The 21,385-nt window shown below is 31.7% G+C and overlaps 7 non-coding genes across 7 annotated transcripts; all 7 read left to right on the forward strand.

Annotated features, from left to right (window-relative positions):
• Positions 1-1,269: 1,269 nt before the first annotated feature.
• On the forward strand, positions 1,270-1,342 carry TRNAF-GAA (transfer RNA phenylalanine (anticodon GAA)). Its single transcript has one exon. It is a non-coding gene; the product is annotated as a tRNA-Phe (tRNA).
• A 4,310-nt stretch (positions 1,343-5,652) lies between these two features.
• On the forward strand, positions 5,653-5,725 carry TRNAF-GAA (transfer RNA phenylalanine (anticodon GAA)). Its single transcript has one exon. It is a non-coding gene; the product is annotated as a tRNA-Phe (tRNA).
• A 6,256-nt stretch (positions 5,726-11,981) lies between these two features.
• TRNAF-GAA (transfer RNA phenylalanine (anticodon GAA)) lies at positions 11,982-12,054 on the forward strand. The gene has a single exon. It is a non-coding gene; the product is annotated as a tRNA-Phe (tRNA).
• A 2,844-nt stretch (positions 12,055-14,898) lies between these two features.
• On the forward strand, positions 14,899-14,971 carry TRNAF-GAA (transfer RNA phenylalanine (anticodon GAA)). The gene has a single exon. It is a non-coding gene; the product is annotated as a tRNA-Phe (tRNA).
• Positions 14,972-16,843: 1,872 nt separating this feature from the next.
• TRNAF-GAA (transfer RNA phenylalanine (anticodon GAA)) lies at positions 16,844-16,916 on the forward strand. Its single transcript has one exon. It is a non-coding gene; the product is annotated as a tRNA-Phe (tRNA).
• A 1,386-nt stretch (positions 16,917-18,302) lies between these two features.
• Positions 18,303-18,375, forward strand: TRNAF-GAA (transfer RNA phenylalanine (anticodon GAA)). The gene has a single exon. It is a non-coding gene; the product is annotated as a tRNA-Phe (tRNA).
• Positions 18,376-21,225: 2,850 nt separating this feature from the next.
• TRNAF-GAA (transfer RNA phenylalanine (anticodon GAA)) lies at positions 21,226-21,298 on the forward strand. The gene has a single exon. It is a non-coding gene; the product is annotated as a tRNA-Phe (tRNA).
• The last annotated feature ends 87 nt before the right edge of the window (positions 21,299-21,385 follow it).

Consider the following 21,385-nt stretch of genomic DNA (forward strand, 5'->3'; position numbering starts at 1 on the left):
TTATTTAACAACACGGTGCATAAATACAGCTTAAATATTGTTTTCATGTTTTAAGTCTCGCTACTCTAACTATTATGAAAATTTGAAGTAATCTAACAATGCTTCCTGACCACAATTTGTTAAAACTTTTACTTAAATGTATGATTAAGGGTTTGTAATGGATATATTTACAGTATAAAACACATATTTTCTTTTCATTTCATGCAATCATGCTGACAGAAAAATATTGATACTTAACCTTGTGTAACCATGCAAACATAGCTCAGTTGATGTCTTAGTGACTTTTGCCATACACAGACCTTGCCGAAATAGCTCAGTTGGGAGAGCGTTAGACTGAAGATCTAAAGGTCCCTGGTTTCGGCATGTTTGCGTGCCTTTTTCTTTTTTCCTTGAGTAGTGATCAGAATTTAATTATTTCAAATTTAAACAACATCATTTCTTAACATAGTTGAGTATTCAGTAGTAACTTCTAAATGATGAGAATGTTTATTTAACAACACGGTGCATAAATACAGCTTAAATATTGTTTTCATGATTTAAGTCACGCTACTCTAACTATTATGAAAATTTGAAGTAATCTAACAATGCTTCCTGACCACAATTTGTTAAAACTTTTACTTAAATGTATGATTAAGGGTTTGTAATGGATATATTTACAGTATAAAACACATATTTTCTTTTCATTTCATGCAATCATGATGACAGAAAAATATTGATACTAAACCTTGTGTAACCATGCAAACATAGCTCAGTTGAGGTCTTAGTGACTTTTGCCATACACAGACTTTGCCAAAATAGCTCAGTTGGGAGAGCGTTAGACTGAAGATCTAAAGGTCCCGGGTTTCAGCATGTTTGAGTACCTTTTTTCTTCTTTCCTTGAGCAGTTATCAGTTTTTAAGTATTTCAAATGTAAACAACATCATTTCTTAACATAGTTGAGTATTCAGTGGTAACTTCTAAATGATGAGAATGTTTATTTAACAACACGGTGCATAAATACAGCTTAAATATTGTTTTCATGATGTCCATCATGCTACTCTATTATGAAAATTTGAAATAAACTAACAGCTTCCTGACCACAATTTGTTAAAACTTTTACTTAAATGTATGATTAAGGGTTTGTAATGGATATATTTACAGTATAAAACACATCTTTTCTCTTCATTTCATGCAATCATGATGACAGAAAAATATTGATACTTAACCTTGTGTAACCATGCAAACATAGCTCAGTTGAGGTCTTAGTGACTTTTGCCATACACATACCTTGCCGAAATAGCTCAGTTGGGAGAGCGTTAGACTGAAGATCTAAAGGTCCCTGGTTCGATCCCGGGTTTCGGCATGTTTGAGTGCATTTTTCTTTTTTCCTTGAGTAGTGATCAGAATTTAATTATTTCAAATTTAAACAACATAATTTCTTAACATAGATGAGTATTCAGTAGTAACTTCTAAATGATGAGAATGTTTATTTAACAACACGGTGCATAAATACAGCTTAAATATTGTTTTCATGTTGTCCGTCATGCTACTCTATTATGAAAATTTGAAGAAAACTAACTGCTTCCTGACCACAATTTGTTAAAACTTTTACTTAAATGTATGATTAAGGGCTTGTAATTTATATATTTACAGTATAAAATACATCTTTTCTCTTCATTTCATGCAATCATGATGACAGAAAAATATTGATACTTAACCTTGTGTAACCATGCAAACATAGCTCAGTTGATGTCTTAGTGACTTTTGCCATACACAGACCTTGCCGAAATTGCTCAGTTGGGAGAGCGTTAGACTGAAGATCTAAAGGTCCCTGGTTTCGGCATGTCTGAGTGCATTTTTCTTTTTTCCATGAGTAGTGATCAGAATTTAATTATTTCAAATTTAAACAACATCATTTCTTAACATAGTTGAGTATTCAGTAGTAACTTCTAAATGATGAGAATGTTTAGTTAACAACACGGTGCATAAATACAGCTTAAATATAGTTTTCATGTTGTAAGTCACGCTACTCTAACTATTATGAAAATTTGAAGTAATCTAACAATGCTTCCTGACCACAATTTGTTAAAACTTTTACTTAAATGTATGATTAAGGGTTTGTAATGGATATATTTACAGTATAAAACACATATTTTCTTTTCATTTCATGCAATCATGATGACAGAAAAATATTGATACTAAACCTTGTGTAACCATGCAAACATAGCTCAGTTGAGGTCTTAGTGACTTTTGCCATACACAGACTTTGCCAAAATAGCTCAGTTGGGAGAGCGTTAGACTGAAGATCTAAAGGTCCCGGGTTTCAGCATGTTTGAGTACCTTTTTTCTTCTTTCCTTGAGCAGTTATCAGTTTTTAAGTATTTCAAATGTAAACAACATCATTTCTTAACATAGTTGAGTATTCAGTGGGAACTTCTAAATGATGAGAATGTTTATTTAACAACACGGTGCATAAATACAGCTTAAATATTGTTTTCATGATGTCCATCATGCTACGCTATTATGAAAATTTGAAATAAACTAACTGCTTTCTGACCACAATTTGTTAAAACTTTTACTTAAATGTATGATTAAGGGTTTGTAATGGATATATTTACAGTATAAAACACATCTTTTCTCTTCATTTCATGCAATCATGATGACAGAAAAATATTGATACTTAACCTTGTGTAACCATGCAAACATAGCTCAGTTGAGGTCTTAGTGACTTTTGCCATTCACATACCTTGCTGAAATAGCACAGTTGGGAGAGCGTTAGACTGAAGATCTAAAGGTCCCTTGTTCAATCCCGGGTTTCGGCATGTTTGCGTGCGTTTTTCTTTTTTCCTTGAGTAGTGATCAGAATTTAATTATTTCAAATTTAAACAACATCATTTCTTAACATAGTTGAGTATTCAGTAGTAACTTCTAAATGATGAGAATGTTTATTTAACATCACGGTGCATAAATACAGCTTAAATATTGTTTTCATGTTTTAAGTCACGCTACTCTAACTATTATGAAAATTTGAAGTAATCTAACAATGCTTCCTGACCACAATTTGTTAAAACTTTTACTTAAATGTATGATTAAGGGTTTGTAATGGATATATTTACAGTATAAAACACATATTTTCTTTTCATTTCATGCAATCATGCTGACAGAAAAATATTGATACTTAACCTTGTGTAACCATGCAAACATAGCTCAGTTGATGTCTTAGTGACTTTTGCCATACAAAGACCTTGCCGAAATAGCTCAGTTGGGAGAGCGTTAGACTGAAGATCTAAAGGTCCCTGGTTTCGGCATGTTTGCGTGCCTTTTTCTTTTTTCCTTGAGTAGTGATCAGAATTTAATTATTTCAAATTTAAACAACATAATTTCTTAACATAGATGAGTATTCAGTAGTAACTTCTAAATGATGAGAATGTTTATTTAACAACAGGGTGCATAAATACAGCTTAAATATTGTTATCATGTTGTCCGTCATGCTACTCTATTATGAAAATTTGAAGAAAACTAACTGCTTCCTGACCACAATTTGTTAAAACTTTTACTTAAATGTATGATTAAGGGCTTGTAATTTATATATTTACAGTATAAAATACATCTTTTCTCTTCATTTCATGCAATCATGATGACAGAAAAATATTGATACTTAACCTTGTGTAACCATGCAAACATAGCTCAGTTGATGTCTTAGTGACTTTTGCCATACACAGACCTTGCCGAAATTGCTCAGTTGGGAGAGCGTTAGACTGAAGATCTAAAGGTCCCTGGTTTCGGCATGTCTGAGTGCATTTTTCTTTTTTCCTTGAGTAGTGATCAGAATTTAATTATTTCAAATTTAAACAACATCATTTCTTAACATAGTTGAGTATTCAGTAGTAACTTCTAAATGATGAGAATGTTTAGTTAACAACACGGTGCATAAATACAGCTTAAATATAGTTTTCATGTTGTAAGTCACGCTACTCTAACTATTATGAAAATTTGAAGTAATCTAACAATGCTTCCTGACCACAATTTGTTAAAACTTTTACTTAAATGTATGATTAAGGGTTTGTAATGGATATATTTACAGTATAAAACACATATTTTCTTTTCATTTCATGCAATCATGATGACAGAAAAATATTGATACTAAACCTTGTGTAACCATGCAATCATAGCTCAGTTGAGGTCTTAGTGACTTTTGCCATACACAGACTTTGCCGAAATAGCTCAGTTAGGAGAGCGTTAGACTGAAGATCTAAAGGTCCCGGGTTTCAGCATGTTTGAGTACCTTTTTTCTTCTTTCCTTGAGCAGTTATCAGTTTTTAAGTATTTCAAATGTAAACAACATCATTTCTTAACATAGTTGAGTATTCAGTGGCAACTTCTAAATGATGAGAATGTTTATTTAACAACACGGTGCATAAATACAGCTTAAATATTGTTTTCATGATGTCCATCATGCTACTCTATTATGAAAATTTGAAATAAACTAACTGCTTTCTGACCACAATTTGTTAAAACTTTTACTTAAATGTATGATTTAGGGTTTGTAATGGATATATTTACAGTATAAAACACATCTTTTCTCTTCATTTCATGCAATCATGATGACAGAAAAATATTAATACTTAACCTTGTGTAACCATGCAAACATAGCTCAGTTGAGGTCTTAGTGACTTTTGCCATACACATACCTTGCTGAAATAGCTCAGTTGGGAGAGCGTTAGACTGAAGATCTAAAGGTCCCTTGTTCAATCCCGGGTTTCGGCATGTTTGCGTGCATTTTTCTTTTTTCCTTGAGTAGTGATCAGAATTTAATTATTTCAAATTTAAACAACATCATTTCTTAACTTAGTTGAGTATACAGTAGTAACTTCTAAATGATGAGAATGTTTATTTAACAACACGGTGCATAAATACAGCTTAAATATTGTTTTCATGTTTTAAGTCACGCTACTCTAACTATTATGAAAATTTGAAGTAATCTAACAATGCATCCTGACCACAATTTGTTAAAACTTTTATTTAAATGTATGATTAAGGGTTTGTAATGGATATATTTACAGTATAAAACACATATTTTCTTTTCATTTCATGCAATCATGATGACAGAAAAATATTGATACTAAACCTTGTGTAACCATGCAAACATAGCTCAGTTGAGGTCTTAGTGACTTTTGCCATACACAGACTTTGCCAAAATAGCTCAGTTGGGAGAGCGTTAGACTGAAGATCTAAAGGTCCCGGGTTTCAGCATGTTTGAGTACCTTTTTTCTTCTTTCCTTGAGCAGTTATCAGTTTTTAAGTATTTCAAATGTAAACAACATAATTTCTTAACATAGTTGAGTATTCAGTGGTAACTTCTAAATGATGAGAATGTTTATTTAACAACACGGTGCATAAATACAGCTTAAATATTGTTTTCATGATGTCCATCATGCTACTCTATTATGAAAATTTGAAATAAACTAACAGCTTTCTGACCACAATTTGTTAAAACTTTTACTTAAATGTATGATTAAGGGTTTGTAATGGATATATTTACAGTATAAAACACATCTTTTCTCTTCATTTCATGCAATCATGATGACAGAAAAATATTGATACTTAACCTTGTGTAACCATGCAAACATAGCTCAGTTGAGGTCTTAGTGACTTTTTCCATACACATACCTTGCCGAAATAGCTCAGTTGGTAGAGCGTTAGACTGAAGATCTAAAGGTCCCTGGTTCGATCCCGGGTTTCGGCATGTTTGAGTGCATTTTTCTTTTTTCCTTGAGTAGTGATCAGAATTTAATTATTTCAAATTTAAACAACATAATTTCTTAACATAGATGAGTATTCAGTAGTAACTTCTAAATGATGAGAATGTTTATTTAACAACAGGGTGCATAAATACAGCTTAGATATTGTTATCATGTTGTCCGTCATGCTACTCTATTATGAAAATTTGAAGAAAACTAACTGCTTCCTGACCACAATTTGTTAAAATTTTACTTAAATGTATGATTAAGGGTTTGTAATGGATATATTTACAGTATAAAATACATCTTTTCTCTTCATTTCATGCAATCATGATGACAGAAAAATATTGATACTTAACCTTGTGTAACCATGCAAACATAGCTCAGTTGATGTCTTAGTGACTTTTGCCATACACAGACCTTGCCGAAATAGCTCAGTTGGGAGAGCGTTAGACTGAAGATCTAAAGGTCCCTGGTTTCGGCATGTCTGAGTGCATTTTTCTTTTTTCCTTGAGTAGTGATCAGAATTTAATTATTTCAAATTTAAACAACATAATTTCTTAACATAGTTGAGTATTCAGTAGTAACTTCTAAATGATGAGAATGTTTATTTAACAACACGGTGCATAAATACAGCTTAAATATTGTTTTCATGTTTTAAGTCACGCTACTCTAACTATTATGAAAATTTAAAGTAATCTAACAATGCTTCCTGACCACAATTTGTTAAAACTTTTACTTAAATGTATGATTAAGGGTTTGTAATGGATATATTTACAGTATAAAAACACATATTTTCTTTTCATTTCATGCAATCATGATGACAGAAAAATATGGATACTAAACCTTGTGTAACCATGCAAACATAGCTCAGTTGAGGTCTTAGTGACTTTTGCCATACACAGACTTTGCCAAAATAGCTCAGTTGGGAGAGCGTTAGACTGAAGATCTAAAGGTCCCGGGTTTCAGCATGTTTGAGTACCTTTTTTCTTCTTTACTTGAGCAGTTATCAGTTTTTAAGTATTTCAAATGTAAACAACATCATTTCTTAACATAGTTGAGTATTCAGTGGTAACTTCTAAATGATGAGAATGTTTATTTAACAACACGGTGCATAAATACAGCTTAAATATTGTTTTCATGATGTCCATCATGCTACTCTATTATGAAAATTTGAAATAAACTAACTGCTTCCTGACCACAATTTGTTAAAACTTTTACTTAAATGTATGATTAAGGGCTTGTAATTTATATATTTACAGTATAAAATACATCTTTTCTCTTCATTTCATGCAATCATGATGACAGAAAAATATTGATACTTAACCTTGTGTAACCATGCAAACATAGCTCAGTTGATGTCTTAGTGACTTTTGCCATACACAGACCTTGCCGAAATTGCTCAGTTGGGAGAGCGTTAGACTGAAGATCTAAAGGTCCCTGGTTTCGGCATGTCTGAGTGCATTTTTCTTTTTTCCATGAGTAGTGATCAGAATTTAATTATTTCAAATTTAAACAACATCATTTCTTAACATAGTTGAGTATTCAGTAGTAACTTCTAAATGATGAGAATGTTTAGTTAACAACACGGTGCATAAATACAGCCTAAATATAGTTTTCATGTTGTAAGTCACGCTACTCTAACTATTATGAAAATTTGAAGTAATCTAACAATGCTTCCTGACCACAATTTGTTAAAACTTTTACTTAAATGTATGATTAAGGGTTTGTAATGGATATATTTACAGTATAAAACACATATTTTCTTTTCATTTCATGCAATCATGATGACAGAAAAATATTGATACTAAACCTTGTGTAACCATGCAAACATAGCTCAGTTGAGGTCTTAGTGACTTTTGCCATACACAGACTTTGCCAAAATAGCTCAGTTGGGAGAGCGTTAGACTGAAGATCTAAAGGTCCCGGGTTTCAGCATGTTTGAGTACCTTTTTTCTTCTTTCCTTGAGCAGTTATCAGTTTTTAAGTATTTCAAATGTAAACAACATCATTTCTTAACATAGTTGAGTATTCAGTGGGAACTTCTAAATGATGAGAATGTTTATTTAACAACACAGTGCATAAATACAGCTTAAATATTGTTTTCATGATGTCCATCATGCTACTCTATTATGAAAATTTGAAATAAACTAACTGCTTTCTGACCACAATTTGTTAAAACTTTTACTTAAATGTATGATTAAGGGTTTGTAATGGATATATTTACAGTATAAAACACATCTTTTCTCTTCATTTCATGCAATCATGATGACAGAAAAATATTGATACTTAACCTTGTGTAACCATGCAAACATAGCTCAGTTGATGTCTTAGTGACTTTTGCCATACACAGACCTTGCCGAAATTGCTCAGTTGGGAGAGCGTTAGACTGAAGATCTAAAGGTCCCTGGTTTCGGCATGTCTGAGTGCATTTTTCTTTTTTCCATGAGTAGTGATCAGAATTTAATTATTTCAAATTTAAACAACATCATTTCTTAACATAGTTGAGTATTCAGTAGTAACTTCTAAATGATGAGAATGTTTAGTTAACAACACGGTGCATAAATACAGCTTAAATATAGTTTTCATGTTGTAAGTCACGCTACTCTAACTATTATGAAAATTTGAAGTAATCTAACAATGCTTCCTGACCACAATTTGTTAAAACTTTTACTTAAATGTATGATTAAGGGTTTGTAATGGATATATTTACAGTATAAAACACATATTTTCTTTTCATTTCATGCAATCATGATGACAGAAAAATATTGATACTAAACCTTGTGTAACCATGCAAACATAGCTCAGTTGAGGTCTTAGTGACTTTTGCCATACACAGACTTTGCCAAAATAGCTCAGTTGGGAGAGCGTTAGACTGAAGATCTAAAGGTCCCGGGTTTCAGCATGTTTGAGTACCTTTTTTCTTCTTTCCTTGAGCAGTTATCAGTTTTTAAGTATTTCAAATGTAAACAACATCATTTCTTAACATAGTTGAGTATTCAGTGGGAACTTCTAAATGATGAGAATGTTTATTTAACAACACGGTGCATAAATACAGCTTAAATATTGTTTTCATGATGTCCATCATGCTACTCTATTATGAAAATTTGAAATAAACTAACTGCTTTCTGACCACAATTTGTTAAAACTTTTACTTAAATGTATGATTAAGGGTTTGTAATGGATATATTTACAGTATAAAACACATCTTTTCTCTTCATTTCATGCAATCATGATGACAGAAAAATATTGATACTTAACCTTGTGTAACCATGCAAACATAGCTCAGTTGAGGTCTTAGTGACTTTTGGCATGCACATACCTTGCTGAAATAGCACAGTTGGGAGAGCGTTAGACTGAAGATCTAAAGGTCCCTTGTTCAATCCCGGGTTTCGGCATGTTTGCGTGCATTTTTCTTTTTTCCTTGAGTAGTGATCAGAATTTAATTATTTCAAATTTAAACAACATCATTTCTTAACATAGTTGAGTATTCAGTAGTAACTTCTAAATGATGAGAATGTTTATTTAACATCACGGTGCATAAATACAGCTTAAATATTGTTTTCATGTTTTAAGTCACGCTACTCTAACTATTATGAAAATTTGAAGTAATCTAACAATGCTTCCTGACCACAATTTGTTAAAACTTTTACTTAAATGTATGATTAAGGGTTTGTAATGGATATATTTACAGTATAAAACACATATTTTCTTTTCATTTCATGCAATCACGCTGACTGAAAAATATTGATACTTAACCTTGTGTAACCATGCAAACATAGCTCAGTTGATGTCTTAGTGACTTTTGCCATACACAGACCTTGCCGAAATAGCTCAGTTGGGAGAGCGTTAGACTGAAGATCTAAAGGTCCCTGGTTTCGGCATGTTTGAGTGCATTTTTCTTTTTTCCTTGAGTAGTGATCAGAATTTAATTATTTCAAATTTAAACAACATCATTTCTTAACATAGTTGAGTATTCAGTAGTAACTTCTAAATGATGAGAATGTTTATTTAACAACACGGTGCATAAATACAGCTTATATATTGTTTTCATGTTTTAAGTCACGCTACTCTAACTATTATGAAAATTTGAAGTAATCTAACAATGCTTCCTGACCAGAATTTGTTAAAACTTTTACTTAAATGTATGATTAAGGGTTTGTAATGGATATATTTACAGTATAAAACACATATTTTCTCTTCATTTCATGCAATCATGATGACAAAAAAATATTGATACTAAACCTTGTGTAACCATGCAAACATAGCTCAGTTGAGGTCTTAGTGACTTTTGCCATACACAGACTTTGCCAAAATAGCTCAGTTGGGAGAGCGTTAGACTGAAGATCTAAAGGTCCCGGGTTTCAGCATGTTTGAGTACCTTTTTTCTTCTTTCCTTGAGCAGTTATCAGTTTTTAAGTATTTCAAATGTAAACAACATCATTTCTTAACATAGTTGAGTATTCAGTGGTAACTTCTAAATGATGAGAATGTTTATTTAACAACACAGTGCATAAATACAGCTTAAATATTGTTTTCATGATGTCCATCATGCTACTCTATTATGAAAATTTGAAATAAACTAACTGCTTTCTGACCACAATTTGTTAAAACTTTTACTTAAATGTATGATTAAGGGTTTGTAATGGATATATTTACAGTATAAAACACATCTTTTCTCTTCATTTCATGCACTCATGATGACAGAAAAATATTGATACTTAACCTTGTGTAACCATGCAAACATAGCTCAGTTGAGGTCTTAGTGACTTTTGCCATACACATACCTTGCCGAAATAGCTCAGTTGGGAGAGCGTTAGACTGAAAATCTAAAGGTCCCTTGTTCAATCCCGAGTTTCGGCATGTTTGCGTGCATTTTTCTTTTTTCCTTGAGTAGTGATCAGAATTTAATTATTTCAAATTTAAACAACATCATTTCTTAACATAGTTGAGTATTCAGTAGTAACTTCTAAATGATGAGAATGTTTATTTAACAACAAGGTGCATAAATACAGCTTAAATATTGTTTTCATGTTGTCCATCATGCTACTCTATTATGAAAATTTGAAGTAAACTAACTGCTTCCTGACCACAATTTGTTAAAACTTTTACTTAAATGTATGATTAAGGGCTTGTAATTTATATATTTACAGTATAAAATACATCTTTTCTCTTCATTTCATGCAATCATGATGACAGAAAAATATTGATACTTAACCTTGTGTAACCATGCAAACATAGCTCAGTTGAGGTCTTAGTGACTTTTGCCATACACATACCTTGCCGAAATAGCTCAGTTGGGAGAGCGTTAGACTGAAGATCTAAAGGTCCCTTGTTCAATCCCGAGTTTCGGCATGTTTGCGTGCATTTTTCTTTTTTCCTTGAGTAGTGATCAGAATTTAATTATTTCAAATTTAAACAACATCATTTCTTAACATAGTTGAGTATTCAGTAGTAACTTCTAAATGATGAGAATGTTTATTTAACAACACGGTGCATAAATACAGCTTAAATATAGTTTTCATGTTTTAAGTCATGCTACTCTAACTATTATGAAAATTTGAAGTAATCTAACAATGCTTCCTGACCACAATTTGTTAAAACTTTTACTTAAATGTATGATTAAGGGTTTGTAATGGATATATTTACAGTATAAAACACGTATTTTCTTTTCATTTCATGCAATCATGATGACAGAAAAATATTGATACTAAACCTTGTGTAACCATGCAAACATAGCTTAGTTGATGTCTTAGTGACTTTTGCCATACATAGACTTTGCCAAAATAGCTCAGTTGGGAGAGCGTTAGACTGAAGATCTAAAGGTCCCGGGTTTCAGCATGTTTGAGTACCTTTTTTCTTCTTTCCTTGAGCAGTTATCAGTTTTTAAGTATTTCAAATGTAAACAACATCATTTCTTAACATAGTTGAGTATTCAGTGGTAACTTCTAAATGATGAGAATGTTTATTTAACAACACGGTGCATAAATACAGCTTAAATATTGTTTTCATGATGTCCATCATGCTACTCTATTATGAAAATTTGAAATAAAATAACTGCTTTCTGACCACAATTTGTTAAAACTTTTACTTAAATGTATGATTAAGGGTTTGCAATGGATATATTTACAGTATAAAACACATCTTTTCTCTTCATTTCATGCAATCATGATGACAGAAAAATATTGATACTTAACCTTGTGTAACCATGCAAACATAGCTCAGTTGAGGTCTTAGTGACTTTTGCCATACACATACCTTGCCGAAATAGCTCAGTTGGGAGAGCGTTAGACTGAAAATCTAAAGGTCCCTGGTTCAATCCCGGGTTTCGGCATGTTTGAGTGCATTTTTCTTTTTTCCTTGAGTAGTGATCAGAATTTAATTATTTCAAATTTAAACAACATCATTTCTTAACATAGTTGAGTATTCAGTAGTAACTTCTAAATGATGAGAATGTTTATTTAACAACACGGTGCATAAATACAGCTTAAATATTGTTTTCATGTTGTCCGTCATGCTACTCTATTATGAAAATTTGAAGTAAACTAACTGCTTCCTGACCACAATTTGATAAAACTTTTACTTAAATGTATGATTAAGGGCTTGTAATTTATATATTTACAGTATAAAATACATCTTTTCTCTTCATTTCATGCAATCATGATGACAGAAAAATATTGCTACTTAACCTTGTGTAACCATGCAAACATAGCTCAGTTGATGTCTTAGTGACTTTTGCCATACACAGACCTTGCCGAAATAGCTCAGTTGGGAGAGCGTTAGACTGAAGATCTAAAGGTCCCTGGTTTCGGCATGTTTGAGTGCATATTTCTTTTTTCCATGAGTAGTGATCAGAATTTAATTATTTCAAATTTAAACAACATCATTTCTTAACATAGTTGAGTATTCAGTAGTAACTTCTAAATGATGAGAATGTTTATTTAACAACACGGTGCATAAATACAGCTTAAATATTGTTTTCATGTTTTAAGTCACGCTACTCTAACTATTATGAAAATTTGAAGTAATCTAACAATGCTTCCTGACCACAATTTGTTAAAACTTTTACTTAAATGTATGATTAAGGGTTTGTAATGGATATATTTACAGTATAAAACACATATTTTCTTTTCATTTCATGCAATCATGCTGACTGAAAAATATTGATACTTAACCTTGTGTAACCATGCAAACATAGCTCAGTTGATGTCTTAGTGACTTTTGCCATACACAGACCTTGCCGAAATAGCTCAGTTGGGAGAGCGTTAGACTGAAGATCTAAAGGTCCCTGGTTTCGGCATGTTTGAGTGTATTTTTCTTTTTTCCTTGAGTAGTGATCAGAATTTAATTAGTTCAAATTTAAACAACATCATTTCTTAACATAGTTGAGTATTCAGTAGTAACTTCTAAATGATGAGAATGTTTATTTAACAACACGGTGCATAAATACAGCTTAAATATTGTTTTCATGTTTTAAGTCACGCTACTCTAACTATTATGAAAATTTGAAGTAATCTAACAATGCTTCCTGACCACAATTTGTTAAAACTTTTACTTAAATGTATGATTAAGGGTTTGTAATGGATATATTTACAGTATAAAACACATATTTTCTATTCATTTCATGCAATCATGATGACAGAAAAATATTGATACTAAACCTTGTGTAACCATGCAAACATAGCTCAGTTGAGGTCTTAGTGACTTTTGCCATACACAGACTTTGCCAAAATAGCTCAGTTGGGAGAGCGTTAGACTGAAGATCTAAAGGTCCCTGGTTTCGGCATGTTTGAGTGTATTTTTCTTTTTTCCTTGAGTAGTGATCAGAATTTAATTATTTCAAATTTAAACAACATCATTTCTTAACATAGTTGAGTATTCAGTAGTAACTTCTAAATGATGAGAATGTTTATTTAACAACACGGTGCATAAATACAGCTTAAATATTGTTTTCATGTTTTAAGTCATGCTACTCTAACTATTATGAAAATTTGAAGTAATCTAACAATGCTTCCTGACCACAATTTGTTAAAACTTTTACTTAAATGTATGATTAAGGGTTTGTAATGGATATATTTACAGTATAAAACACATATTTTCTTTTCATTTCATGCAATCATGATGACAGAAAAATATTGATACTAAACCTTGTGTAACCATGCAAACATAGCTTAGTTGATGTCTTAGTGACTTTTGCCATACATAGACTTTGCCAAAATAGCTCAGTTGGGAGAGCGTTAGACTGAAGATCTAAAGGTCCCGGGTTTCAGCATGTTTGAGTACCTTTTTTCTTCTTTCCTTGAGCAGTTATCAGTTTTTAAGTATTTCAAATGTAAACAACATCATTTCTTAACATAGTTGAGTATTCAGTGGTAACTTCTAAATGATGAGAATGTTTATTTAACAACACGGTGCATAAATACAGCTTAAATATTGTTTTCATGATGTCCATCATGCTACTCTATTATGAAAATTTGAAATAAAATAACTGCTTTCTGACCACAATTTGTTAAAACTTTTACTTAAATGTATGATTAAGGGTTTGCAATGGATATATTTACAGTATAAAACACATCTTTTCTCTTCATTTCATGCAATCATGATGACAGAAAAATATTGATACTTAACCTTGTGTAACCATGCAAACATAGCTCAGTTGAGGTCTTAGTGACTTTTGCCATACACAGACCTTGCCGAAATAGCTCAGTTGGGAGAGCATTAGTCTGAAGATCTAAAGGTCCCTGGTTTCGGCATGTTTGAGTGCATTTCTCTTTTTTCCTTGAGTAGTGAACAGAATTTAATTATTTCAAATTTAAACAACATAATTTCTTAACATAGTTGAGTATTCAGTAGTAACTTCTAAATGATGAGAATGTTTATTTAACAACACGGTGCATAAATACAGCTTAAATATAGTTTTCATGTTGTAAGTCACGCTACTCTAACTATTATGAAAATTTTAAGTAATCTAACAATGCTTCCTGACCACAATTTGTTAAAACTTTTACTTAAATGTATGATTAAGGGTTTGTAATGGATATATTTACAGTATAAAACACATCTTTTCTCTTCATTTCATGCAATCATGATGACAGAAAAATATTGATACTAAACCTTGTGTAACCATGCAAACATAGCTCAGTTGAGGTCTTAGTGACTTTTGCCATACACATACCTTGCCGAAATAGCTCAGTTGGGAGAGCGTTAGACTGAAGATCTAAAGGTCCCTGGTTCGATCCCGGGTTTCGGCATGTTTGAGTGCATTTTTCTTTTTTCCTTGAGTAGTGATCAGAATTTAATTATTTCAAATTTAAACAACATCATTTCTTAACATAGTTGAGTATTCAGTAGTAACTTCTAAATGATGAGAATGTTTATTTAACAACACGGTGCATAAATACAGCTTAAATATTGTTTTCATGTTGTCCGTCATGCTACACTATTATGAAAATTTGAAGTAAACTAACTGCTTCCTGACCACAATTTGTTAAAACTTTTACTTAAATATATGATTAAGGGCTTGTAATTTATATATTTACAGTATAAAATACATCTTTTCTCTTCATTTCATGCAATCATAATGACAGAAAAATATTGATACTTAACCTTGTGTAACCATGCAAACATAGCTCAGTTGATGTCTTAGTGACTTTTGCCATACACAGACCTTGCCGAAATAGCTCAGTTGGGAGAGCGTTAGACTGAAGATCTAAAGGTCCCTGGTTTCGGCATGTTTGAGTGCATATTTCTTTTTTCCATGAGTAGTGATCAGAATTTAATTATTTCAAATTTAAACAACATCATTTCTTAACATAGTTGAGTATTCAGTAGTAACTTCTAAATGATGAGAATGTTTATTTAACAACACGGTGCATAAATACAGCTTAAATATTGTTTTCATGTTTTAAGTCACGCTACTCTAACTAATATGAAAATTTGAAGTAATCTAACAATGCTTCCTGACCACAATTTGTTAAAACTTTTACTTAAATGTATGATTAAGGGTTTGTAATGGATATATTTACAGTATAAAACACATATTTTCTTTTCATTTCATGCAATCATGCTGAATGAAAAATATTGATACTTAACCTTGTGTAACCATGCAAACATAGCTCAGTTGATGTCTTAGTGACTTTTGCCATACACAGACTTTGCCGAAATAGCTCAGTTGGGAGAGCGTTAGACTGAAGATCTAAAGGTCCCTGGTTTCGGCATGTTTGAGTGTATTTTTCTTTTTTCCTTGAGTAGTGATCAGAATTTAATTATTTCAAATTTAAACAACATCATTTCTTAACATAGTTGAGTATTCAGTAGTAACTTCTAAATGATGAGAATGTTTATTTAACAACACGGTGCATAAATACAGCTTAAATATTGTTTTCATGTTTTAAGTCATGCTACTCTAACTATTATGAAAATTTGAAGTAATCTAACAATGCTTCCTGACCACAATTTGTTAAAACTTTTACTTAAATGTATGATTAAGGGTTTGTAATGGATATATTTACAGTATAAAACACATATTTTCTTTTCATTTCATGCAATCATGATGACAGAAAAATATTGATACTAAACCTTGTGTAACCATGCAAAAATAGCTTAGTTGATGTCTTAGTGACTTTTGCCATACATAGACTTTGCCAAAATAGCTCAGTTGGGAGAGCGTTAGACTGAAGATCTAAAGGTCCCGGGTTTCAGCATGTTTGAGTACCTTTTTTCTTCTTTCCTTGAGCAGTTATCAGTTTTTAAGTATTTCAAATGTAAACAACATCATTTCTTAACATAGTTGAGTATTCAGTGGTAACTTCTAAATGATGAGAATGTTTATTTAACAACACGGTGCATAAATACAGCTTAAATATTGTTTTCATGATGTCCATCATGCTACTCTATTATGAAAATTTGAAATAAAATAACTGCTTTCTGACCACAATTTGTTAAAACTTTTACTTAAATGTATGATTAAGGGTTTGCAATGGATATATTTACAGTATAAAACACATCTTTTCTCTTCATTTCATGCAATCATGATGACAAAAAAATATTGATACTTAACCTTGTGTAACCATGCAAACATAGCTCAGTTGAGGTCTTAGTGACTTTTGCCATACACATACCTTGCCAAAATAGCTCAGTTGGGAGAGCGTTAGACTGAAGATCTAAAGGTCCCTGGTTCGATCCCGGGTTTCGGCATGTTTGAGTGCATTTTTCTTTTTTCCTTGAGTAGTGATCAGAATTTAATTATTTCAAATTTAAACAACATCATTTCTTAACATAGTTGAGTATTCAGTAGTAACTTCTAAATGATGAGAATGTTTATTTAACAACACGGTGCATAAATACAGCTTAAATATTGTTTTCATGTTGTCCGTCATGCTACTCTATTATGAAAATTTGAAGTAAACTAACTGCATCCTGACCACAATTTGTTAAAACTTTTACTTAAATGTATGATTAAGGGCTTGTAATTTATATATTTACAGTATAAAATACATCTTTTCTCTTCATTTCATGCAATCATGATGACAGAAAAATATTGCTACTTAACCTTGTGTAACCATGCAAACATAGCTCAGTTGATGTCTTAGTGACTTTTGCCATACACAGACCTTGCCGAAATAGCTCAGTTGGGAGAGCGTTAGACTGAAGATCTAAAGGTCCCTGGTTTCGGCATGTTTGAGTGTATTTTTCTTTTTTCCTTGAGTAGTGATCAGAATTTAATTATTTCAAATTTAAACAACATCATTTCTTAACATAGTTGAGTATTCAGTAGTAACTTCTAAATGATGAGAATGTTTATTTAACAACACGGTGCATAAATACAGCTTAAATATTGTTTTCATGTTTTAAGTCACGCTACTCTAACTATTATGAAAATTTGAAGTAATCTAACAATGCTTCCTGACCACAATTTGTTAAAACTTTTACTTAAATGTATGATTAAGGGTTTGTAATGGATATATTTACAGTATAAAACACATATTTTCTATTCATTTCATGCAATCATGATGACAGAAAAATATTGATACTAAACCTTGTGTAACCATGCAAACATAGCTCAGTTGAGGTCTTAGTGACTTTTGCCATACACAGACTTTGCCAAAATAGCTCAGTTGGGAGAGCGTTAGACTGAAGATCTAAAGGTCCCGGGTTTCAGCATGTTTGAGTACCTTTTTTCTTCTTTCCTTGAGCAGTTATCAGTTTTTAAGTATTTCAAAAGTAAACAACATCATTTCTTAACATAGTTGAGTATTCAGTGGGAACTTCTAAATGATGAGAATGTTTATTTAACAACACGGTGCATAAATACAGCTTAAATATTGTTTTCATGATGTCCATCATGCTACTCTATTATGAAAATTTGAAATAAACTAACTGCTTTCTGACCACAATTTGTTAAATCTTTTACTTAAATGTATGATTAAGGGTTTGTAATGGATATATTTACAGTATAAAACACATCTTTTCTCTTCATTTCATGCAATCATGATGACAGAAAAATATTGATACTTAACCTTGTGTAACCATGCAAACATAGCTCAGTTGAGGTCTTAGTGACTTTTGCTATACACATACCTTGCCGAAATAGCTCAGTTGGTAGAGCGTTAGACTGAAGATCTAAAGGTCCCTGATTCGATCCCGGGTTTCGGCATGTTTGATTGCATTTTTCTTTTTTCCTTGAGTAGTGATCTGAATTTAATTATTTCAAATTTAAACAACATCATTTCTTAACATAGTTGAGTATTCAGTAGTAACTTCTAAATGATGAGAATGTTTATTTAACAACACGGTGGATAAATACAGCTTAAATATTGTTTTCATGTTGTCCGTCTTGCTACTCTATTATGAAAATTTGAAGTAAACTAACTGCTTCCTGACCACAATTTGTTAAAACTTTTACTTAAATGTATGATTAAGGGCTTGTAATTTATATATTTACAGTATAAAATACATCTTTTCTCTTCATTTCATGCAATCATGATGACAGAAAAATATTGATACTTAACCTTGTGTAACCATGCAAACATAGCTCAGTTGATGTCTTAGTGACTCTTGCCATATACAGACCATGCCGAAATAGCTCAGTTGGGAGAGCGTTAGACTGAAGATCTAAAGGTCCCTGGTTTCGGCATGTTTGAGTGCATATTTCTTTTTTCCATGAGTAGTGATCAGAATTTAATTATTTCGAATTTAAACAACATCATTTCTTAACATAGTTGAGTATTCAGTAGTAACTTCTAAATGATGAGAATGTTTATTTAACAACACGGTGCATAAATACAGCTTAAATATAGTTTTCATGTTGTAAGTCACGCTACTCTAACTATTATGAAAATTTGAAGTAATCTAACAATGCTTCCTGACCACAATTTGTTAAAACTTTTACTTAAATGTATGATTAAGGGTTTGTAATGGATATATTTACAGTATAAAACACATATTTTCTTTTCATTTCATGCAATCATGATGACAGAAAAATATTGATACTAAACCTTGTGTAACCATGCAAACATAGCTCAGTTGAGGTCTTAGTGACTTTTGCCATACACAGACTTTGCCAAAATAGCTCAGTTGGGAGAGCGTTAGACTGAAGATCTAAAGGTCCCGGGTTTCAGCATGTTTGAGTACCTTTTTTCTTCTTTCCTTGAGCAGTTATCAGTTTTAAGTATTTCAAATGTAAACAACATCATTTCTTAACATAGTTGAGTATTCAGTGGGAACTTCTAAATGATGAGAATGTTTATTTAACAACACAGTGCATAAATACAGCTTAAATATTGTTTTCATAAGGTCCATCATGCTACTCTATTATGAAAATTTGAAATAAACTAACTGCTTTCTGACCACAATTTGTTAAAACTTTTACTTAAATGTATGATTAAGGGTTTGTAATGGATATATTTACAGTATAAAACACATCTTTTCTCTTCATTTCATGCAATCATGATGACAGAAAAATATTGATACTTAACCTTGTGTAACCATGCAAACATAGCTCAGTTGAGGTCTTAGTGACTTTTGCCATACACATACCTTGCCGAAATAGCTCAGTTGGGAGAGCGTTAGACTGAAGATCTAAAGGTCCCTTGTTCAATCCCGGGTTTCGGCATGTTTGCGTGCATTTTTCTTTTTTCCTTGAGTAGTGATCAGAATTTAATTATTTCAAATTTAAACAACATCATTTCTTAACATAGTTGAGTATTCAGTAGTAACTTCTAAATGATGAGAATGTTTATTTAACAACACGGTGCATAAATACAGCTTAAATTTTGTTTTCATGTTTTAAGTCATGCTACTCTAACTATTATGAAAATTTGAAGTAATCTAACAATGCTTCCTGACCACAATTTGTTAAAACTTTTACTTAAATGTATGATTAAGGGTTTGTAATGGATATATTTACAGTATAAAACACATATTTTCTTTTCATTTCATGCAATCATGATGACAGAAAAATATTGATACTTAACCTTGTGTAACCATGCAAACATAGCTCAGTTGATGTCTTAGTGACTTTTGCCATACACAGACCTTGCCGAAATAGCTCAGTTGGGAGAGCGTTAGACTGAAGATCTAAAGGTCCCTGGTTTCGGCATGTTTGAGTGCATTTTTCTTTTTTCCTTGTGTAGTGATCAGAATTTAATTATTTCAAATTTAAACAACATCATTTCTTAACATAGTTGAGTATTCAGTAGTAACTTCTAAATGATGAGAATGTTTATTTAAAAACACGGTGCATAAATACAGCTTAAATATAGTTTTCATGTTGTAAGTCACGCTACTCTAACTATTATGAAAATTTGAAGTAATCTAACAATGCTTCCTGACCACAATTTGTTAAAACTTTTACTTAAATGTATGATTAAGGGTTTGTAATGGATATATTTACAGTATAAAACACATATTTTCTTTTCATTTCATGCAATCATGATGACAGAAAAATATTGATACTAAACCTTGTGTTACCATGCAAACATAGCTCAGTTGAGGTCTTAGTGACTTTTGCCATACACAGACTTTGCCAAAATAGCTCAGTTGGGAGAGCGTTAGACTGAAGATCTAAAGGTCCCGGGTTTCAGCATGTTTGAGTACCTTTTTTCTTCTTTCCTTGAGCAGTTATCAGTTTTTAAGTATTTCAAATGTAAACAACATCATTTCTTAACATAGTTGAGTATTCAGTGGTAACTTCTAAATGATGAGAATGTTTATTTAACAACACGGTGCATAAAAACAGCTTAAATATTGTTTTCATGATGTCCATCATGCTACTCTATTATGAAAATTTGAAATAAACTAACTGCTTTCTGACCACAATTTGTTAAAACTTTTACTTAAATGTATGATTAAGGGTTTGTAATGGATATATTTACAGTATAAAACACATCTTTTCTCTTCATTTCATGCAATCATGATGACAGAAAAATATTGATACTTAACCTTGTGTAACCATGCAAACATAGCTCAGTTGAGGTCTTAGTGACTTGTGCTATACACATACCTTGCCGAAATAGCTCAGTTGGGAGAGCGTTAGACTGAAGATCTAAAGGTCCCTGGTTCGATCCCGGGTTTCGGCATGTTTGAGTGCATTTTTCTTTTTTCCTTGAGTAGTGATCAGAATTTAATTATTTCAAATTTAAACAACATCATTTCTTAACATTGTT

This window comes from Taudactylus pleione, unplaced genomic scaffold (genome assembly GCF_031769625.1).
Source record: "Taudactylus pleione unplaced genomic scaffold, aTauple2 ptg000593l, whole genome shotgun sequence".
NCBI lineage: Eukaryota > Metazoa > Chordata > Amphibia > Anura > Myobatrachidae > Taudactylus > Taudactylus pleione.